A 19,394-nucleotide genomic window follows, 5' to 3' on the forward strand; every position below is an offset into this window, starting at 1 on the left:
GCCTTGGGCTTAGAAGGTGTTGTCTAAGGATCTCCTAAGGAAGTTCATCAGACCATCTTGTAGATAGTACACACCGCTGCTACTGAGCATCGGTGGTATAGGGAGTGGGTGCTTGTGGATGTGGTTCCAATCAAGTGGGCTGCTTTGCCCTGGATGGTGTCAAGCTTCTTGCATGTTGTTGGAGCTGCAGTCATCCAGGAGAGTGGGGAGTATTCCATCACACTCCTGATGAGTGCCTTGTAGATGGTGGACAGGCTTTTGAGTCAGAAGATGAGGTACTCATCACTGCATTCCTTGCCCCAGATGTTGCATAACTTAATATTTAGCTAAAGTGAAGGATAGTTTCCTTTTTTGTTTCAATGCATCAATATATATAAATTCACATGCATATTCAAATACTAATTCAGTTGCCCCTTCTAGAAGACTGGTTTGATGTAATTACTGTACTGCCCATGATATCCTGCAGATTATTTGCAAACACAAGTCATCATTTGACCCCATTAGGAACATTCATCTTATTTTGTCAGGCATAATTTATAGAGAGAAAAAAAATCCCACATCTATCATGGAAACTTGAGTTCTCACCAACTCCAACATGCCCCCACCCCTCGTTGGGCTTACAAGTAGACTAAATTAATCAGAGGGAGGGTGGTGGATGGCGAGTAAGTCTCTGACTAAGTCAATAGTGTGAAGGCAGGTTGTTTGCGAGCTCCTGTGTGTCACGCAGTGGGATAGGCGAGACCTTGTTAATAGGCACTTGGTGCGGGATTGAGGGGGCAGGTACAACGGGAGGAGGATCCCACCAAGAGACACTCCATTGACCTTGCTACTGAACTGTTCCCCCTCACTTCCTTCCTGCCATTACTCATCTCTTGCCTGGGACGATCCTAGCTCGCAGCTGGGGCCATATGGACAGTATGTACCACTGTTGGGATGTCAATCAACAGAGCTGTTTTTGCCCTGAGACCTCAGTCGCTACTCTAAGATTTTGGCGAGAGTTTTGAATTAAATTTATCCATTTATTTCTCTTTTATGATCTTCAGTAACTTCATAATTTTTGTTTACTCTGTATCTCAGATTTCTTTAGTGTCTATTTAGTCGTTGAGCAGGTTTTATTTTCTCCACCAAAATAATAGCAATACACAGCAGATGCTGGAGAAAACAGAAAACAGAAAGTGCTGGAGAAACTTCTTTAACTTGAGTTTTCTTCCCCCCAAATGAAAACCGAAAGAACTGTGGGTGCTCTAAGTCAGGAGCAAAAACAGAAGTTGCTGGAAAAGCCCAGCAGGTCTGGCAGCATCTGTGAAGAAAAAATCAGAATTAATGTTTTGGGTCCAGTGACCCTTCCTCAGAACATTTAAGTTTTTTTAAAGTGGAATGAAGCAAGTTCAATCTTTGCATTAAGTGCGTTAAGTTTGCCGGAAGGAAATGTTTTGAATAGAGGTAGTAAGAACTGCAAATTTGATTATTGGATTTTCCAGGGCAGCCAATATCTAGGAAATTCCCAGTCCTCTGTTTTGTTGCAAATTTAGTTGACAACTGTTTCCCCACTCAGAAACAGAAAACGGTCTTGATTTTGTGGTAGTGGTAATGTTGAGGTTGCCAACCCTAATTGTTAATAGGTAGAACAATTGAAAAGCAGCTTCCAGAGTCCACATGTGATGTTAAACATGGAAATCAGGAAATTGCAGTTTGAGTTTCCATGCTTTTTCTGAGACTTTGCCAATATTTTGCCAGGAATTTCAACATTCATAACACTCACAGAAAGTTGAATTTGTTGTACTTACATGGTGGCAATAAACATGACACAAAAGTTAGAATTTATCCCTTTAAGAGCACCTCCATTTTTAAGGCTGTGATAACACTAAAGTGCATACCTCTGTTATTTCGGTTTCTTTCATAGAACGTAGAACAATACAGCGCAGAACAGGCCCTTCATCCCTCGATGTTGCACCAACATGTGAACTAATCTAAGCCTCTCCCCCTACACTATCCCATCATCATCCATATGCTTATCCAAGGACTGTTTAAGTGTCCCTAATGTGGCTGAGTTAACTACATTGGCAGGCAGGGCGTTCTACGCCCTTACCACTCTCTGAGTAAAGAACCTGCCTCTGACATCTGTCTTACATCTATCACTCCTCAACTTGTAGCTCTGCCCCCTTGTACAAGCTGAAGTCATCATCCTCGGAAAAAGACTCTCACTGTCCACCCTATCTAATCCTCTGATCATCTTGTATGTCTCTATTAAATCCCCTCTTAGCCTTCTTCTCTCCAATGAGAACAGACCCAAGCCCCTCAGTCTTTCTTCATAGGCCCTGCGCTCCGGACCAGGCAACATCCTGGTAAATCTCCTCTGCACCTTTTCCAATGCTTCCACATCCTTCCTGTAATGGGGCGACAAGAACTACACGCAATACTCCAAATGAGGCCGCACTAGCATTTTGTACAGTTGCAGCATGACATCACGGCTCTGGAACTCAATCCCTCTCCCAATAAAACCTAACACACTGTAAGCCTTCTTAACAGCACTATCAACCTGGGTGGCAACTTTCAGGGATCTATGTACATAGACATCAAGACCCCTCTGCACATCCGCACTACCAAGAATCTTTCCATTGACCCAGTATTCTGCTTTCCTATTATTCCTCCCAAAGTGAATCACCTCACATTTGTCCAGTGTGTGCAGGAGGGCTTCCTGACACAGTATGTAGATAGGCCAACAAGGGGCGAAGCCACTTTAGATTTGGTACTGGGTAATGAGCCTGGACAGGTGTTAGATTTGGAAGTAGGTGAGCACTTTGGTGAGCACAAGGAAAAGCTCCTGTGTGTCCTAGATAAGTATGTACCTGTCAGGCAGGGAGGAAGCTGTAGAGTGCGGGAGCCGTGGTTTATGAAGGAGGTGGAATCTCTGGTCAAGAGGAACAAGAAGGTTTATGTTAGGATGAGATGTGAAGGCTCAGTTAGGGCGCTTGAGGGCTACGAGGTAGCCAGGAAAGACCTAAACAGAGAGTTCAGAAGAGCCAGGAGGAGACATGAGAAGTTGTTGGCGTATAGGATCAGGGTAAACCCTAAGGCTTTCTGCAGGTATTTAAGGAATAAAAGAATGACCAAAGTAAGATTAGGCCCAATCAAGAATAGTAGTGGTAAATTGTGTGTGGAGTCAGAGGAGATGGGGAAACGCTAAATGAATATTTTTCAACAGTATTCACTCTAGAAAATGGCTATGTTGTCGTGGAGAATACTGAGATACAGGCTACGAGACTAGGTGGGATTGAGGTTCACAAGGAAGAGGTATTAGAAATCCTACAGAGGGTGAAGATAGATAAGTCCCCTGGGCCGGATGGGATTTATCCTTAGATCCTCTCTGAAGCCAGGGAGGAGATTGCCGAGCCTTTGGCATTGATCTTTAACTCGTCATTGTTTACAGGAATAGTGCCAGACCACTGGAGGATAGCAAATGTGGTTCCCCTGTTCAAGAAGGGGAGTAGAGACAACCCTGGTAATTATAGACCAGTGAGCCTTACCTCAGTTGTTGGTAAAGTGTTGGAAAAGGTTATAAGAGATAGGATTTATAATCATCTAGAAAAGAATAAATTGATTAGGGATAGTCAGCACGGTTTTGTGAAGGGAAGGCCGTGCCTCACAAAACTTATTGAGTTCTTTGAGAAGGTGACCAAACCGGTAGATGAGAGTAAACCGGTTGATGTGGTGTATATGGATTTCAGCAAGGCGTTCGATAAGGTTCCCCACAATAGGCTATTGTACAAAATGCGGAGGAATGGAATTGTGGGAGATATAGCAGTTTGGATCGGAAATTGGCTTGCTGAAAGAAGACAGAGGGTGGTAGTTGATGGGAAGTGTTCATCCTGGAGACCAGTTACTAGTGGTGTATCGCAAGGGTCGGTGATGGGTCCACTGCTGTTTGTCATTTTTATAAATGACCTGGATGACGGCGTAGGAGGATGGGCTAGTAAATTTGCAGATGACACTAAGGTCGGTGGAGTTGTGGATAGTGACGAAGGATGCTGTAGGTTGCAGAGAGACATAGATAAGCTGCAGAGCTGGGCTGAGAGGTGGCAAATTGAGTTTAATGCAGACAAGTGTGAGGTGATGCACTTTGGTAGGAGTAACCGGAAGGCAAAGTACTGGGCTAATGGTAAGATTCTTGGTGGTGTAGTTGAGCAGAGAGATCTCGATGTCCATGTACACAGATCCTTGAAAGTTGCCACCCAGGTTGACAGGGCTGTTCAGAAGGCATACAGTGTTTTAGCTTTTATTAACAGAGGGATCGAGTTCCGGAACCAAGAGTTTATGGTGCAGCTGTACAAAACTCTGGTGCGGCCGCACTTGGAATATTGTGTACAGTTCTGGTCACCGCATTATAAGAAGGATGTGGAAGCTTTGGAAAGGGTGCAGAGGAGATTTACTAGGATGTTGCCTGGTATGGAGGGAAGGTCTTACGAGGAAAGGCTGAGGGACTTGAGGCTGTTTTCATTAGAGAGAAGAAGGTTGAGAGATGACTTAATTGAAGCATATAAAATAATCAGAGGGTTAGATAGGGTGGATAGGGAGAGCCTTTTTCCTAGGATGGTGACTGCGAGCTCAAGGGGGCATAGCTTTAAATTGAGGGGTGAAAGATATAGGACAGATGTCGGAGGTAGTTTCTTTACTCAGAGAGTAGTAAGGGAATGGAACGCTTTGCCTGCAACGGTAGTAGATTCGCCAACTTTAGGTACATTTAAGTCGTCATTGGATAAGCATATGGATGTACATGGAATAGTGTAGGTTAGATGGGCTTGAGATTGGTATGACAGGTCGGCACATCATCAAGGGCCGAAGGGCCTGTATTGTGCTGTAATGTTCTATGTTCTATGTTCTATGTTCATATTAAATTCCATTTGCCACCTTTCAGCCCAATTCTGCAATTTATCCAAGTCTCCCTGCAACCTGCAACATTCTTCCACACTCTTCACCACTCCACCAACTTTAGCGTCATCTGCAAACTTACTAACCCATCCACTTATGCCTGCATCCAAGTCATTTCTAAAAATGACAAACAGCAGTGGTCCCAAAACAGATCCTTGAGGCACACCACTAGCGACCTGACTCCAGGCTGAATATTTTCCATCAACGACCACTCGTTGCCTTCTTACAGAAAGCCTGTTTCTAATCTTTCCCTTATTCGCCTCATCTTCCTCTTTATTTGGTTTTCTGTACATGGTTTGGCAGTGAATCAAATCACTTCTTCTGGTTTAGATTCTATGCATTGGAAATGATATATTGCAGCCCCAGCAAAATTCCAGATTATTTTGAAGTCAACTGGGGGCAAACTATCCACTGGTTGGAATCAATGCCTGCACATAGGAAGATGATTGTAGTTATTGGACTGTCATCTCAGTTCCAGGGCTTCTCTACAGGAGGTCCTCAGAGCAGTGTCCTAGGTCTAACCGTCATCATGCTTAATCAATGACCTTTCCTCCAGAAAAATGCCAGAAGTGAGAATGTTCATTGATGATTACACAACTTTCACTTGAAAGTTTATCGCCATCCCTCTAGTAACACCAGATTAAAATCCTGGAACTCCCTCGCAGTCAGCAATGTGGGTGACCCACATCAAATTGATCACAGTGGTACAAAACGGTAATTTACCACTAACTTCTCAAGGAGAATGAGGGACAGGCAACCTCTACTGGCCAAGCCAGCGACATACACATTCCATGAAGGAATGTAAAGAAATGGGGCCTTCAAGGTTTCAGCAGTCTAGCCAGTGGCCTTTATTGCCAAGCTGCTGATGTTGCTGTCATGTAGCCTGGGATCACCTCAGCGGTGATCCTCTGACTGTCTCAGGCCCAACAGGCTCTGCTATGGATGCAGAAGCTTCCTCTGTTGTTGCAGAAACTTGAAGTGTGCTGTTAATGGTTGACGAGCACAGGATGCTCCTTGTCCTTCCTCACAAAGCACACATTACCTCCCTGCTAACCTATGCAGCACAAGATCTTGGAGACTCTCGGTGCTTTGCATCACTGTTCCTTTGAGCTCAAGGCATTGGTATGCAGACCTGTGAACATCACCAGTTTCCACTGACTATCCTGCTGAATGGGCTCTCCATGAGACTCACCAGTCTCTCGATAATGGAGAAGGCCATGGATAGGGAAGAGAGGGAGATTGCAACAGTCATCATTTGGATGGGCTCCTCAGCTGCCCAAGGCAGGCTGTGGACACTCTCTGAAGGCTCTGCAGATTTCTAACTCATCTCACCCTGAATGTAGAGAATCTTTCACCCTATAAACAACTTCACAGTCTCATCATCAGCCAGAGTTCACCATTAGCCTGGCCTTCCACATTCCACTTACTGCCAATGGCTTCCGCTGTCATAACCTTCAACAGCTAGTCAGGCACCGTGAGCCCCTCAGACCCTGAAAATATTTACAAACATATATTTACTGCTGTCTATGCTGGTGAAGTGTGTTGGGGGAGCTGCAGCAGCCTCCGAGGAACACCCCCCCCCCCCCCCACTGCTCTTTCAGAGACAGCAGTGCTCTGTTTCTGTGAAGAATGATCCTGTGAATGAAGGACTTATCATATGAGGAGCAGTTGAGGACTCTGTGTCTGTGCTTGATGGAGTTTAGAACGATGAGAGGGATCTCTTTGAAACTTACAAAATACTGAGAAGCCTGGATTGAGTGGCTCATAGAATCCTCACAGTGTGGAAACAGGCACTCGGCCCAACAGGTCCGCACCAACCCTCCAGAGAGCTTCCCACCCAGACTCATCCCTCTACCCCTGCAATTCCCATGGCAAATGCACTTAACCTACAAGTCCCTGAACACTATGGGAAATTTTGCACAGCCAATCCACCTAACTCACACATCTTTGGACAGTGGGAGGAAACCAGAACACCTGGAGGAAAGCCACACATCACAGGGAGTATGTACGAACTCCATACAGTCGCTAAAATTGGGATCAAGCCCGAGCCCCTGGTGCTGTGAAGTGGCAGTGCTAACCACTGAGCCTCCCTGGATGTGGGGATGATGTTTCCACCACTGGGAGATACTAGGACCTGACACCACAGCCTCAGAGTGAAGGGACGACCCTTCAGAACTGAAATGAGAAGGAATTTCTCAGCCACAGGGTGGTGACTCGGTGGAACTCATTGACGCAGAGGACTGTTGTGACCAAATCATTGAATTTCTTTAAGGCAGAGAGCGATAGATTCTTGATTAACAAGGGGATCAAGGTTACAGGGAGAAGGTAGCAGAATGGGGTTGAGAAACATATCAGGCATGATCAAATGGTGGAGCCGACTCCATGGGCCAAATGGTCTAATTCTTCTCCTATATCTTATGGTCTCATGATTGACTTGTGTGAGAGAAAAGAATAATTGCAGGATTTAGGACTAATGAATCTTAAGAAACACAAACTATGACCTTCTTTGGGGAATCTCTCAATTGGCTGATGTAACTTCAGAGGGAGATCATCAGAACTCTGGTTTTCAGTGATTTATATCTCATGAAAGGGTGGCAAGTCGCTAAATAGTAACAGCTAAGAAATACATACACTTAAACAATGTAACTGCGGGACAAATTATTGTGGGGCTGTGCTTTACTTTTATCTTTGCATTCTTTCATGGGATGATTGCTGCTGGCAAGGCTGGCATGTGCTGCAGGTCCCTAATTGCCCTTCAGAAGGTGGTGTCGAGACACCTTCTTGAGTTGCAGCGCTCCATCTGGTTTCGGTACATGAACACGACTTTAAGATCTCAGAATTCACTTTAATGCTTCTTCCATTCAAATGTACATATATAACTACAATTCATATATCACTGTAGCAAATGCCTCAAACTGGGTCCACTGAAAGACAACAAACAATCCATTTGTCCGAACTTTCCTTTGGAGTAAGTACTTTGAACACAGCAAGTATTCATTTTAATTGGCAATGATGCATCCTGTAAATACTTCAGAATTAAAGTTATTAATCCAACTTTAAGAGTTTTTTTTATTAGGTGATAAGAGGGTGTAGAACTAGTCCTTCGAGTTCCATAGCACTTGATGTACTGAACAAAAAAGGCAGGAAACTATGCAAAATCTATTCATTCTTCATTGCTTTACTTCATTTGCTTAGAGTACTTTCCATCTGCAGAACTTGTAATAGACCTGTTGCAGCAGTGACTCAGAGTCATGCTCATAAAACAGTAATCTAAGGCTAAACTGCTTCCATAAAACCAGCAGGTTTTCCCATTAGGGTATATCAGGAATTAATCTTTGCCTGCATAATCATTCTGTTGAAGCAGTTTCTCATGTTCGAATGTTTTTCTCTTCCGTAAGTATGCTGACAGCATCCAAATCTATGCCACCTCAGACCCTCCACTGTCGATGGTTTTTTTACACTATTTGTCCAGCATCTGCAACTGGATGAGCAGAAATTTTCTCCAACTAAATATTGGAAAGACTCATTGCCTTTATACACTGCCTCGAGCTCTGTTTCCCAGCTGTTGACTCACCTAATGTTCCCCATTTCCAGCCTTACCTCAGCACATCTGCTGGTGTAACACCTATGCAGGCCTCATTCCTCCAGAATTGAATCTTCCAATGTTGTCTTGGGCTGGTGTCCCACTTACAACCCACTATAAATAAAACTCAGTTGTTCTTCTCCTAGCCCTCACAATGTTTTGTTTATCTGCCACTCCAGTGCTTTTGACCCACATTGTTTCCTGCTCTGACAACATCTGTATGTTAAAATTTCCATTGTTGTTTAAAAATTCCTCCCTGGCTTCAACTTTCCCTAAACCGATAAATCCCAACCCTCTGAGATCACTGCACCCCTCTAATTCGGGTCTCTTACGCACCCCAAATTTATCTTATCCACTACAGGTTTGAAGCCTTAGAACTCCAACTCTGAAACTATCCACCTCCCTGTCTCTCATGTTCTCCTTTATGACACTCCATAAAACAGCTTTTTAACCAATTCATCTTTCCTAGTCTCTCCTTTTGTGGTTTGATGTCAAGTTTGTTTTGGAACTTTCTATTAAAGTGCTTTGGAATATTTTATGATATTATAGGCACGAGTTAAGTACAATTTATCATTGATGCTGTGCTTGTACGATGTAAACATGTGCAGAGGTCCCCAATTTATGAACATCTGACTTACAAACACTTGTACTTATAACTGGAATTCCCTCCCTAAGGGCATTGTGCGTTAACCTACAGCACATGGACTGCAGTGGTTCAGGAATGCAGTTCATCATCGCCTTCTCAAGGGTAACTAGAGACAAACAATAAATGCTGGCCAGTGAGCCATGCTCATGCCCCACAAAATGAATTTTAAAAGGTGATCATATAAAGGGGTGTATTGGTATTAATTTTAAAGACCTGACATTTGTACTGTCTTGTGACTTGTGTGCAAATCAATTTGGCAACAGATTTAAGAATGCCATATTTATTTAAACATTGACTAGGGATTCACAGTCTGTTGCAAGTTACAGCATCTTTTATTACTTTTTGGGGTTCTTTTCTTCTTAAGAACTCAAATCATAGGGCCAATTCCCAAAGTGTAACAAACCCTCCAACAAAAGGACTTCAACAAATAGAGATTGGGTGACAGCAAGCTTAGATTTGTAAGTCTAATGCATCACTGAACTATTCTTTTCCGTGGCTCCTGTCTCTGCTTCCTAGCATCCAGCACACTATACAAATAAAAGAGACAAAACAAAATCAGAAAGGCATGCATTTATATAGCACTGTTTGCTATCTCAAGATGTCCCAAAATGTTTTAACCAGTACTTTTGGAATATATTTTCTAGTCTAGCAAAACATGAATTTAAAATTTCAATCTTTGTCCTCAAATCATCCAACTCATACTTCCTTAACTTTATAAACTCAGTAGTCTCCTAATTTGAGGAAGTATGTAACTGCATTGGAGGCAGTTCCGAGCAGGTTCATTAGATTAACTCCAGAGATGAAAGTCTTATCTGATGAGGAGAGATTTAGCAGTTTAGGCCTCTACTCACTAGAGTTTAGATAAACAAGAGGAGTTTTAATTGAGGTATAAAAGACACTAAAGGGCATTGACAAAGTAGATGCAGAGCAAATGTTTCCCCTTGTGGGGCAACCTGGAACAAGAAGTCATTGCTTTAGGATAAGAGTGGCAGATTTAACTCAGATGAGGAGAAATTATTTAGCTCTAAAGGTCATAAAGCTGTGACACTTACTAACCAAAGGTGCAATGGATGCTAGGACACTGAATAAACTTAAGGAGGAGATATATTTTTTAATGAGTAATGGGTTGAAGGGTTACAAGGAACAAAGAACAATGCAGCACAGGAACAGGCTCTTCAGCCCTCTAAACCTGCATTGACACATTTTACTGCTCCATATTAAAACTGTCTTCACTTACAGGATTTGTATCTCTCCATTCCCTTCCTGCTCATGTATTCATCTGCATGTTTCTTGTATACTGCTATTGTGTCTGCATCCACCACCTCTTAGGCAGCACATTCAAGGCACTCAACCCCTTGTGTGTGAAAACCTTGCCTTGCACATCACTTTTAAACTTCCTCCCTCCTTAACCTTGAACCTATGTATCCCTAGTAATTAATCCCTCCACTTTGGGAAAAAGCGTCATACTTTCCACTCTATCCATGTAATTTACAATCTTAAACTTCTAACAAACCCCTGAGTTCCAGCAGAAGCAAAAACAGTTTATCCAATCATTTTTCATTGTTAAAATCTCCCGTACCAGGCAACATCCTGGTAAACCTTTTCTGTACCCTCTCCAAATCATCCACATCCTTCTAATAAGTGTGATGATCAGAACTGTATGCAACATTCCAAGTATGGCCTCACTAACGTTCTATAAAACTGCACAATAATTTTCCTATTATTACAAAGCAGCATTGACCAGCCCCTCTGTGAGAACTAGAACAGAAACGTACAAAGAGGAGCACCTCACTCTATAATCTGCAAAAAGGAGTGTGAAATATAGTGTAAGTGATAATGGGAACTGCAGATGCTGGATAATCCAAGATAACAAAGTGTGGAGCTGGATGAACACAGCAGGCCAAGCAGCATCTTAGGAGCACTAAAGCTGACGTTTCGGGCCTGGACGCTTCATCAGAGAGTTAGCAGCTTCTAGTGGTTACATAAAATAAATCTCCAGCATTCACTTTAAAATCAACAAGTAACAATGTATTTATCTAACTCTAACAATGTACAAATTAATAAAACTATTAACAAACTGATAAATCCCTTCTAGCTACTAACTATTACAGAATAAAGCAAAATTCTAATGGTATGCTGTTCCAATAAATGCAAGTCCTACTAATGTATAAAAAAACTTAGTTTCTTAATATTGCAGCCAGGTTACATTCCTTCTGGAATGTTCTGTGCCTTTTCCATCGATTCTTCTGTCAGGAGTATTAATTAGTTGTGCTGTTGGTACCATTTTTATTTAGATGGAGGCTGTGAGAGCCAGCAATTCTCTCTTGAGAGCTGAGGGCTACTAGCTCTGGTGGGTGGCAGTTAGCTCTGAGGCTTTGTCCAACGATCCCCTTCTTTTTATACCTTGAATGACATGTCAATATTTCTCACAGTAGGATTGGTCCTATGTTGTCAAAACCATCAGATTTGAATTTAATAGGTATTTGGTATCTAAGTGCCAAGTTTGAATTGGTTGGCTAAATTCAAAAGCTTGTTGTCTTGGTAAAAACTGCAGCTTAGACTGCTAACTATACAATAGTTCAATACAAATGTTTCAATTTGGGCACTTTCTGTATACTTGTAAACTTTCAAGCTGCTGCTCACGACTATCCATTTTAAATCTCGAAGCACGGAAAAAGTGCCTGACCTTTAAAAGGGACCACGCAACGTTTTCCTCCTCTGGCATTTCATAAACCCCAATTTCTAACTTCCTGCCTCACAATCCAAAAGCATTCTAACCAATTTTCAACACCATCCTTGTACTCAATACCCCTTTTCAATGAAGGCAAACATGCCATAGGTCTTTTTTGCTACCTCATCTAATGGTGCTGCCACCTTCCATGGGCCTGTACGCGCAGATCCTCCGCACATCGATGCTTCTAAGGGTTCTGCTATTCACTGTATAATTTCCACCTGAAATGACCTTCCAAAATGCATCACCTCACATTTGTGCAGATTAAACTCCATCTGCCTTTTTTCTGCCCAACCCACCAACTGATCTATATTGTGTTGTAACCTCTCACAATCCTCCTCACTAACCGCAACCCCACCAATCTTTGTATCATCCACAAACTTACTAATTTGATCAACCACATTTCCTCCAAACCATTTATTTAGACCACAAACAGCAGAGGTCCTAGCACTGATCTCTGTGGAACAACGAGCCACAATCCTCCATTCCAAAAAGCATCCTTCCACCACCATCTGTCTTTTATGACTAGCTAGCTCTGTATCCTTCTTGCCAGCAGGTCAGGGCCAATCTTCTTGGGTTGCCACACAGTGTTCTGCCATGAGTCTTGCAGCAAGTCTTTGCTGATGGGGTGGCTTCCAGGTGTGTGTTTTTATCCCACCCCAATCTTCCAGAATGTTCTGTGGCTTTTAACCAACGGGGTCATGCACTGAGTTCAAATCATCCAATGAGGCTGTGTCAACACTCTTCACTGCTAGGATGCTGGGAGGGGTAAAATGCACTGCTCAGGCTGTTAGGATGCTGGAATGCCTTATCAACATTTCTCTAGTACATAACCTTTAACAATAATGCAAAGGCACCAAGATAACAAAGTGTGAAGCTGGATGAACCCAGCAGGCCAAGCAACATCTTGGGAGGACAAAAGCTGATGTTTCAGGCCTAGGCCCTTCATCAGAGCTCTCTGATGAAGGGTCTAGGCCCGAAACGTCAGCTTTTGTGCTCCTAAGATGCTGCTTGGCCTGCTGTGTTCATCCAGCTTCACACTTTGTTATCTTGGATTCTTTAGCATCTGCAATTCCCATTATCTCCAATGCAAAGGCACCAACTCTCTTCCCTCCCTCCACATTGTGTCTGAAACATCTAGACCATGGATTGTTGAGCTGCCAGTCCTGAACTTCCTTCAGTCATGTCTTAGAGATTGCAACAATATCACATTCCCACATGCTTATCACGCACTCTGTCCATCAGCCTTACCTGTCAAATCCTTGAATTAAGAGAGATAATTTAGCTTTTCAGATCTCCCATGTGCTATATCATGCCAATCGTTTCTCTACTGACTCACCTGTTCTCGCATTCCTTCTATATCTGATTGGACCTTCTTCCTGACTTTACATCTACTCTGAGCCCCATTCCCCTGCCTGATCATTTAAAAACTTACCCAACAGCATAACCGAAACTCTCAGCAAGGATATCGGACACATTCCAGTTCAGGTGCAAGCCATCTAGCTTGTACAGATCCCACTGACCCTCGAATCTGTCCCAATGATCAAAAATCCTAAAGTCCTTCTTCTTAAATAATCCCTTCAATCATGTGTTTATTTGATCTCTTTTCCTATTCCGATTCTCAGTAGTGTGTGGCACTTGAAGTAATCTGGAGATTACAACCTTGGTAACCTTTCACTTTAATCGAGTATTTAACTCTCCAAACTCCTCTGGAGAATCTAAGATAGCAAAGTGTGGAGCTGGATGAACACAGCAGGCCAAGCAGCATCTTAGGAGCACAAAAACTGACGTTTTGGGCCTAGACCCTTCATCAGGAAAGCTTTTGTGCTCCTAAGATGCTACTTGGCCTGCTGTGTTCATCCAGCTCCTCACTTTGTTGTCTTGGATCCTCCAGCGTCTGCAGTTCCCATTATCTCTCATCCTCTGGAGAACCTCATTTCTTTTTTTAAACCCATGGTATTGGTATTGACAGATGGGCCAATGGACCAAGGGCTGGCAGACGGAGTCTAATTTAGATAAATGTAAGATGCTACATTTTGGAAAGGCAAATCAGGGCAGACATGGTACGTTCCTGGGGAATGTTGCTGAAAAACAGAGACTTAGAGTGTAGGCTCACAGTTCCTTGATAGTAGAGTCCCATGTAGACGAGACAGTCAAGAAAACGTTCGGTGTCCTTGCCTTTATTGGTTAGTGCATCGAGTATAAGAGTTGAGAGGTCATGTTGTGGCGTACAGGACATTGGTTAGGACACTTTTGCAATACTGCATGCAATTCTGATCTCCTTGGTATAGGAAAGATGTTGCGAAACTTGACAGGGTTCATGGAGGATTTGAGCCATAGGGGGAGGCCGAATCGGCTGGGGCTATTTTCTCTGGAGCTTCAGAGGTTGAGGGGTGACTTTATAGAAGTTTATAAAATCATGAGGGACATGGAAAGTGTGAATAGCCAAGTTCCTTTCCCCAGGGTCAGGGAGTCCAAAACGAGACAGTGTAGGTTTAAGGTGAGAGGGGAAAGATTTAAAAGGGACCTGAGGGCAACTTTTTCATGCAGAGCGTGGTGCTTGTATGAATTAATCTTCCAGAAGAAATGGCGGAGGCTGGTACAGTTACAACATTAAAAAGGCATCTGGATGAGTATAGGATTAGGAAAGGTTTAGAGAGTTATGAGCCAAATGCTGGCAAATGGGGCTAGATTAATTTAATATATCTAGTCTGAATGGATGAGTTGGACCGAAGTATCTGTTTCCACACTGTACAGCTCTATGACTCTCCAATAGGAACTTCAATGGCTGGCCGTTCACTCTCCCCTTCAGAATGCTCTCTGAACCACTGTGAGACATCCCTGAGCCTGGCAGGATGGTTAGAATGTAAACCACTACTGCATATAATCATAGTAAAGTGGTGAATACCAATAATTTCAATGTTTCAAAGGAAAACTAGACAATTTCAAGAGAGAAAAGGGAATAGAATATATGCTGAAACACTGTGAGATAATTAGATTAGGAGGAGACGTGTAGAATATAAAGTCCAGAATTGTTGGGCAGGAGCAATCTATTTGTGCTGTCTTTTCTATCTTTCCCTTTGTTATCTTTCCTAGTCATTGCTCTATCCTCTACCGCTCTCTTCCCCTTTGCTTTCTGTTGGCTGTGGTTCACTGGGTGTTTACTTGGAGGGTGTATCATGCCAAACACTACATTGAAAGGACAGTAGGATATGCAGAGTGAAGAAGTGCTGGAACGAAACAATAAAAGCAGCAAGTGAAATCAATCGTCAAATAACACTATTTCATGCCAGTGGTGCCATTGTTGATATCAAAGATCTGGCAAAATTTACTTTGCAGAGTCAAACAGTTGTTTAACGATGTCATGAACTTTTCATTGGTTGGCTGCTGACAGATAACACGAAGAACATTAGCACGGAGACAGTGGTGGGAGGATGAATGCAGTTACCTATCAATTCTGTTTTAGGACAGAATGCCAGACTGCTGTTGCAAGCTCCTTTGCAAACTACACAGCCATGACTATAGCTGTCTGAGCTTTCATTGTCGCAGCCAAATACTGGGTGCAGGATGACTGCTTTTGCTGAAATGTAAGCTATGACTCCAATTATCAAATCCACGCTATGGTTGCCTCCACATGCACTTTGCTAGAAAGGATTAGTTCCAATCTCTCCACAAAGACCTTTGCCAGTTTGGTGCTGAATTACTCCATGCTTGTCATTGTCAATTGCAGGCTTCCTACCAGGCATCTCGTTGTAACCAGCATTTTGCCATGAGTATGCAACCGTTTTCTTTGCAGGCTGCCCTTTCCAAAAATGCATTTGAAGATGCATTCACTGACTTGGCCATTCAGGTGAGAACATTGAAATTTTAGTTTGGCCCTAAATCATGTCTTCAGTGTACTGATTCCAGGAATAAGTATAGAATATAGAAGCTATATTCTCCCATCATCTCTTGACCGTGTTCCTGGATAGGCTCCTAGCTCCCTGCTGATATAACACCTCTCTTATTTTCTACCTATTCCAGGAGATCTCCAGTACAGTGTTGAAAAAAAAATTGCAGCTCATTCTACCATGTTGTGTAGACTTTACTGCACCAGGCCCAGTTCAGTTCTTGCAATAGATGTCAGTTCCTGCTCCAGCTACAGTCCAACCTTACTTTCCTACCTTGAAGAGGGTTAGCTTTAACTGGTACCAGCAAGTTATAGTTTGGGTACTGTCCTACTAATTGCAGCCTTTGAACAGCACTGTGGTTTGTCTCTTACACTGATCTCATTGTTAGAGACATGGGATAGATAGGCACTATCTTCCCAGCATTTTATTCTGAAGTTGCTGCTATGTTTAGTGTTTGGTGAGGCTCAGTGTCTAATGGCACAATCCACCCCATCACTGCCCCTCAAAGAAATCCCCCCACAAATATCCCCTACTCAATTAACCTCTTCGCCAAATAATGAATGAATTAGCTTTATTGTCACTTGTACTCGCATGAGTGCAGTGAAAAGTTTACAAGTCGCCACTCATGGTGCCAACCTAGATACTGAGGTGCCTAGTTACAGATTCTTGAGTACAAATTCTTCCCAATCAAAATAGGAAAATAAAGAAGCAAAAAGTCCAGCAGTACAGACCTTCAAAAGTACAAAATCATAGTAATATATTAGAAAAATAAATTGAGAAATAAAAAGTTTAGAATAACAGTCCTTCCACAACAATATAATAGAAAAAGAAATTTTAAAAAAGTGATTTTAAAACAAAGTTCACTTAGCCTATTTTACAGTGCTGGGCTAAAGGCCTAATCCTCCCCCACCTCCCCACCCCCACCATTGGAACCCCAGGCCAGACTCACCACAAAGAAAATGCCACATAGAGTCACAGATTGAATGAAGCCGCCACAGGGAGACCCAGACTGATTTTGATGAAAACAGCCACCAAAGCCACTGAAAGGAATCCCAGGCTGGGCCAGACCAACCATGCCAGCATGAAGATGCTGCAGAAATCTCAAGGAAAATCTGGGCCATTGGAACCCTGGGGCCAGACCCACTTCCTTCTCAGCTGCCACTGAAGTGGCCCTAGTCGAAGGACACACCAGGACACAGCCACATGGAATGGCTGGATCCACCCCACCTACTTCACTGCGGCAGTCCAGATACCTCAGTCCCAGGGGCGCCACTACTCCACACCCAACTAATCATTTCTATTTTCAACAACCTGATCACCAGGCACACTTGATCTCCTGAGTCACTGGATTACCCAAATTACCCAACTCTCTCGATCACCTGATACACTCACCTACCCAATCTACTTGATCACCCTGCTCACTGTCTCATTAGACAGACTCACCCACTCAACCTTTGTCCTTCAATCCACGCAGTTGTAAATCGGGGCATGCCTTCTGGATTTGATCATGGTTTAATCGGTGCAGTCTGTAGGAGTGCATGCAGCATGGCCATAGATTGAAAGATCTGGCCCCATACCTTCTTCTACCATGGTGCATTCTTTCTCAGTGCTAGATCCAGTTGAGTATCATCTGCAAATTTTGAAATTGGATTACATATTCCTAAATCCAAATCAGCGGATGACAGCGGATTTGTGTGCTTTCTCCGGTCTAAATAGCTACTTTTGACCTCTACTCTCTGTTTTTTTTAAGCTAATTTGGTATATATTCTTCTAATCTTCCTGTATTCTGCTGCCTAAACCATTCAACTGACCATGAGGCATATTATTGCACTAGAATGAACAGAAAGCTAACAGTTAGAGAGACGTAAAACCAGGAACATGAAGATGTTCAAACATATGGTATATCCTGCTACTGAACAGCCTTCTTAGATGTGAAGATGTGTAGCTAAAATGGACCATTTCAAGGCTACGTATATGTGCAGAAGCGTTAACTATCATCAGTTTTAAAATGCAATGTGAAAACAATCTATTTTTGCACACCTTATTCAAAGTATTCATTTATTCTAAATTGTCACAGCCAAGAAAGACCTACATAGATTTTGCAAATGTATGTAAAGTATAGAAATTAATCATAAATGCTGAAGAGAGGGTGAGGGGCATGAATCTAGCAGCTGTGTAGCACAACATTTAGCAGTTTTGCACTCAGACATTACGCAAAAGAGTCATTAAGTTATAAAATTGTTAACACCAGTCCATTTGGGAGATGGAAGATAGTTTCCAAAATTGTAGAACTGAAGTAGGTACGATACACTAGTAGTTGAGCAGCTGGATGAAATCACTAGACTCAAAGTAGTTACGGCATTCAAGCATTGGAAAGAGTGCAAAAGAAAACAAACTGGACGAGGAATGGAAAGCTTCTTCTCTCAAAACCCCAAAGTGTCTTTACATGTGCTTTTTGAAACTGAATTGTCGTCACTGGATGTTGTTGTATCCCAGATCATGCGAGGTAAGCTAATGATTGTGAGCCAAATTGCACCCATGATTTATATTTGGAAAGAAACATCTTTGCTTTGGAACTGCAGGATGTGAGTGAGGGGACTGGGGTCACAGAGGGGACTGTAAACCACACACAATTTACTTCTCAACCTGTAGAGATGTTTACCCTCATTGAAAAGGTTACCTTCTTTAGCAAGTTGAAAGAATCCCTAAATTCATCCAGCAAACCTATCAAAACTTGCATACCATTTGACCACAATGCTCCCTTCACATGCCATTGAAATTATTTAAGGATGTAAATATCTTTACAGTAAAATGGACACATTGCCAAACTTACATACCTCAACTGACCATCTAATAAAATATACAGAGATAGTAGGAACTGCAGTTGCTGGAGAATCTGAGACAACAAGGTGTAGAGCTGGATAAACACAGCAGGCCAAGCAGCATCAGAGGAGCAGGAAGGCTGACGTTTCAGGCCTAGACCCTTCTTCAGAGGGTCTAGGCCTGAAATGTCAGCTTTCCTGCTCCTCTGATGCTGCTTGGCCTGCTGTGTTCATCCACCCCAACACTTTGTTATCTCTAATAAAATACACGGTCTGGTTTCCTATGAACCATTAAAGTTTTCTCAAAAAGTATCCCCACTGACTTCATACGACATTGTACATTGAAATTGATGACCAAGGCAGAGTTCAGGTCAATCATGGTTGGAAAACTCGGCTAGATTTGAGAGATGACTTGGGGCTACCGCAGGGGCAAGAGGAAGTAGAGGATGCTTTAAGCAGGGTCACATTTGGAATTGAAAACCCTAAAGCATGATAAACCAGTATTTGATACATCATTATTCTGCTTCAATCTTTTCCACATAGTAATGGCTTAATTCTGGGGCATTGGAATAAGGCAATGGGATGGCACACTGTGTTCGTTGGCTCTCTTATCATTACAGTCCACACCCTTCCTATAAAATGTCATTTGAAGAATTACTAAGTTTAAGGGATTTATTCCTTGGCCCAGGGTTAGTTGTTCCTAACAAAGGAAACATCAACTATTTCTTCACTGAAACTCAAAGCACTTTGGACTTTTTAAATCCAAGGAATAACTCTCGGGTTAACACAAACA

Source organism: Stegostoma tigrinum, chromosome 15, assembly GCF_030684315.1.
Source record: "Stegostoma tigrinum isolate sSteTig4 chromosome 15, sSteTig4.hap1, whole genome shotgun sequence".
NCBI classification, from domain to species: domain Eukaryota; kingdom Metazoa; phylum Chordata; class Chondrichthyes; order Orectolobiformes; family Stegostomatidae; genus Stegostoma; species Stegostoma tigrinum.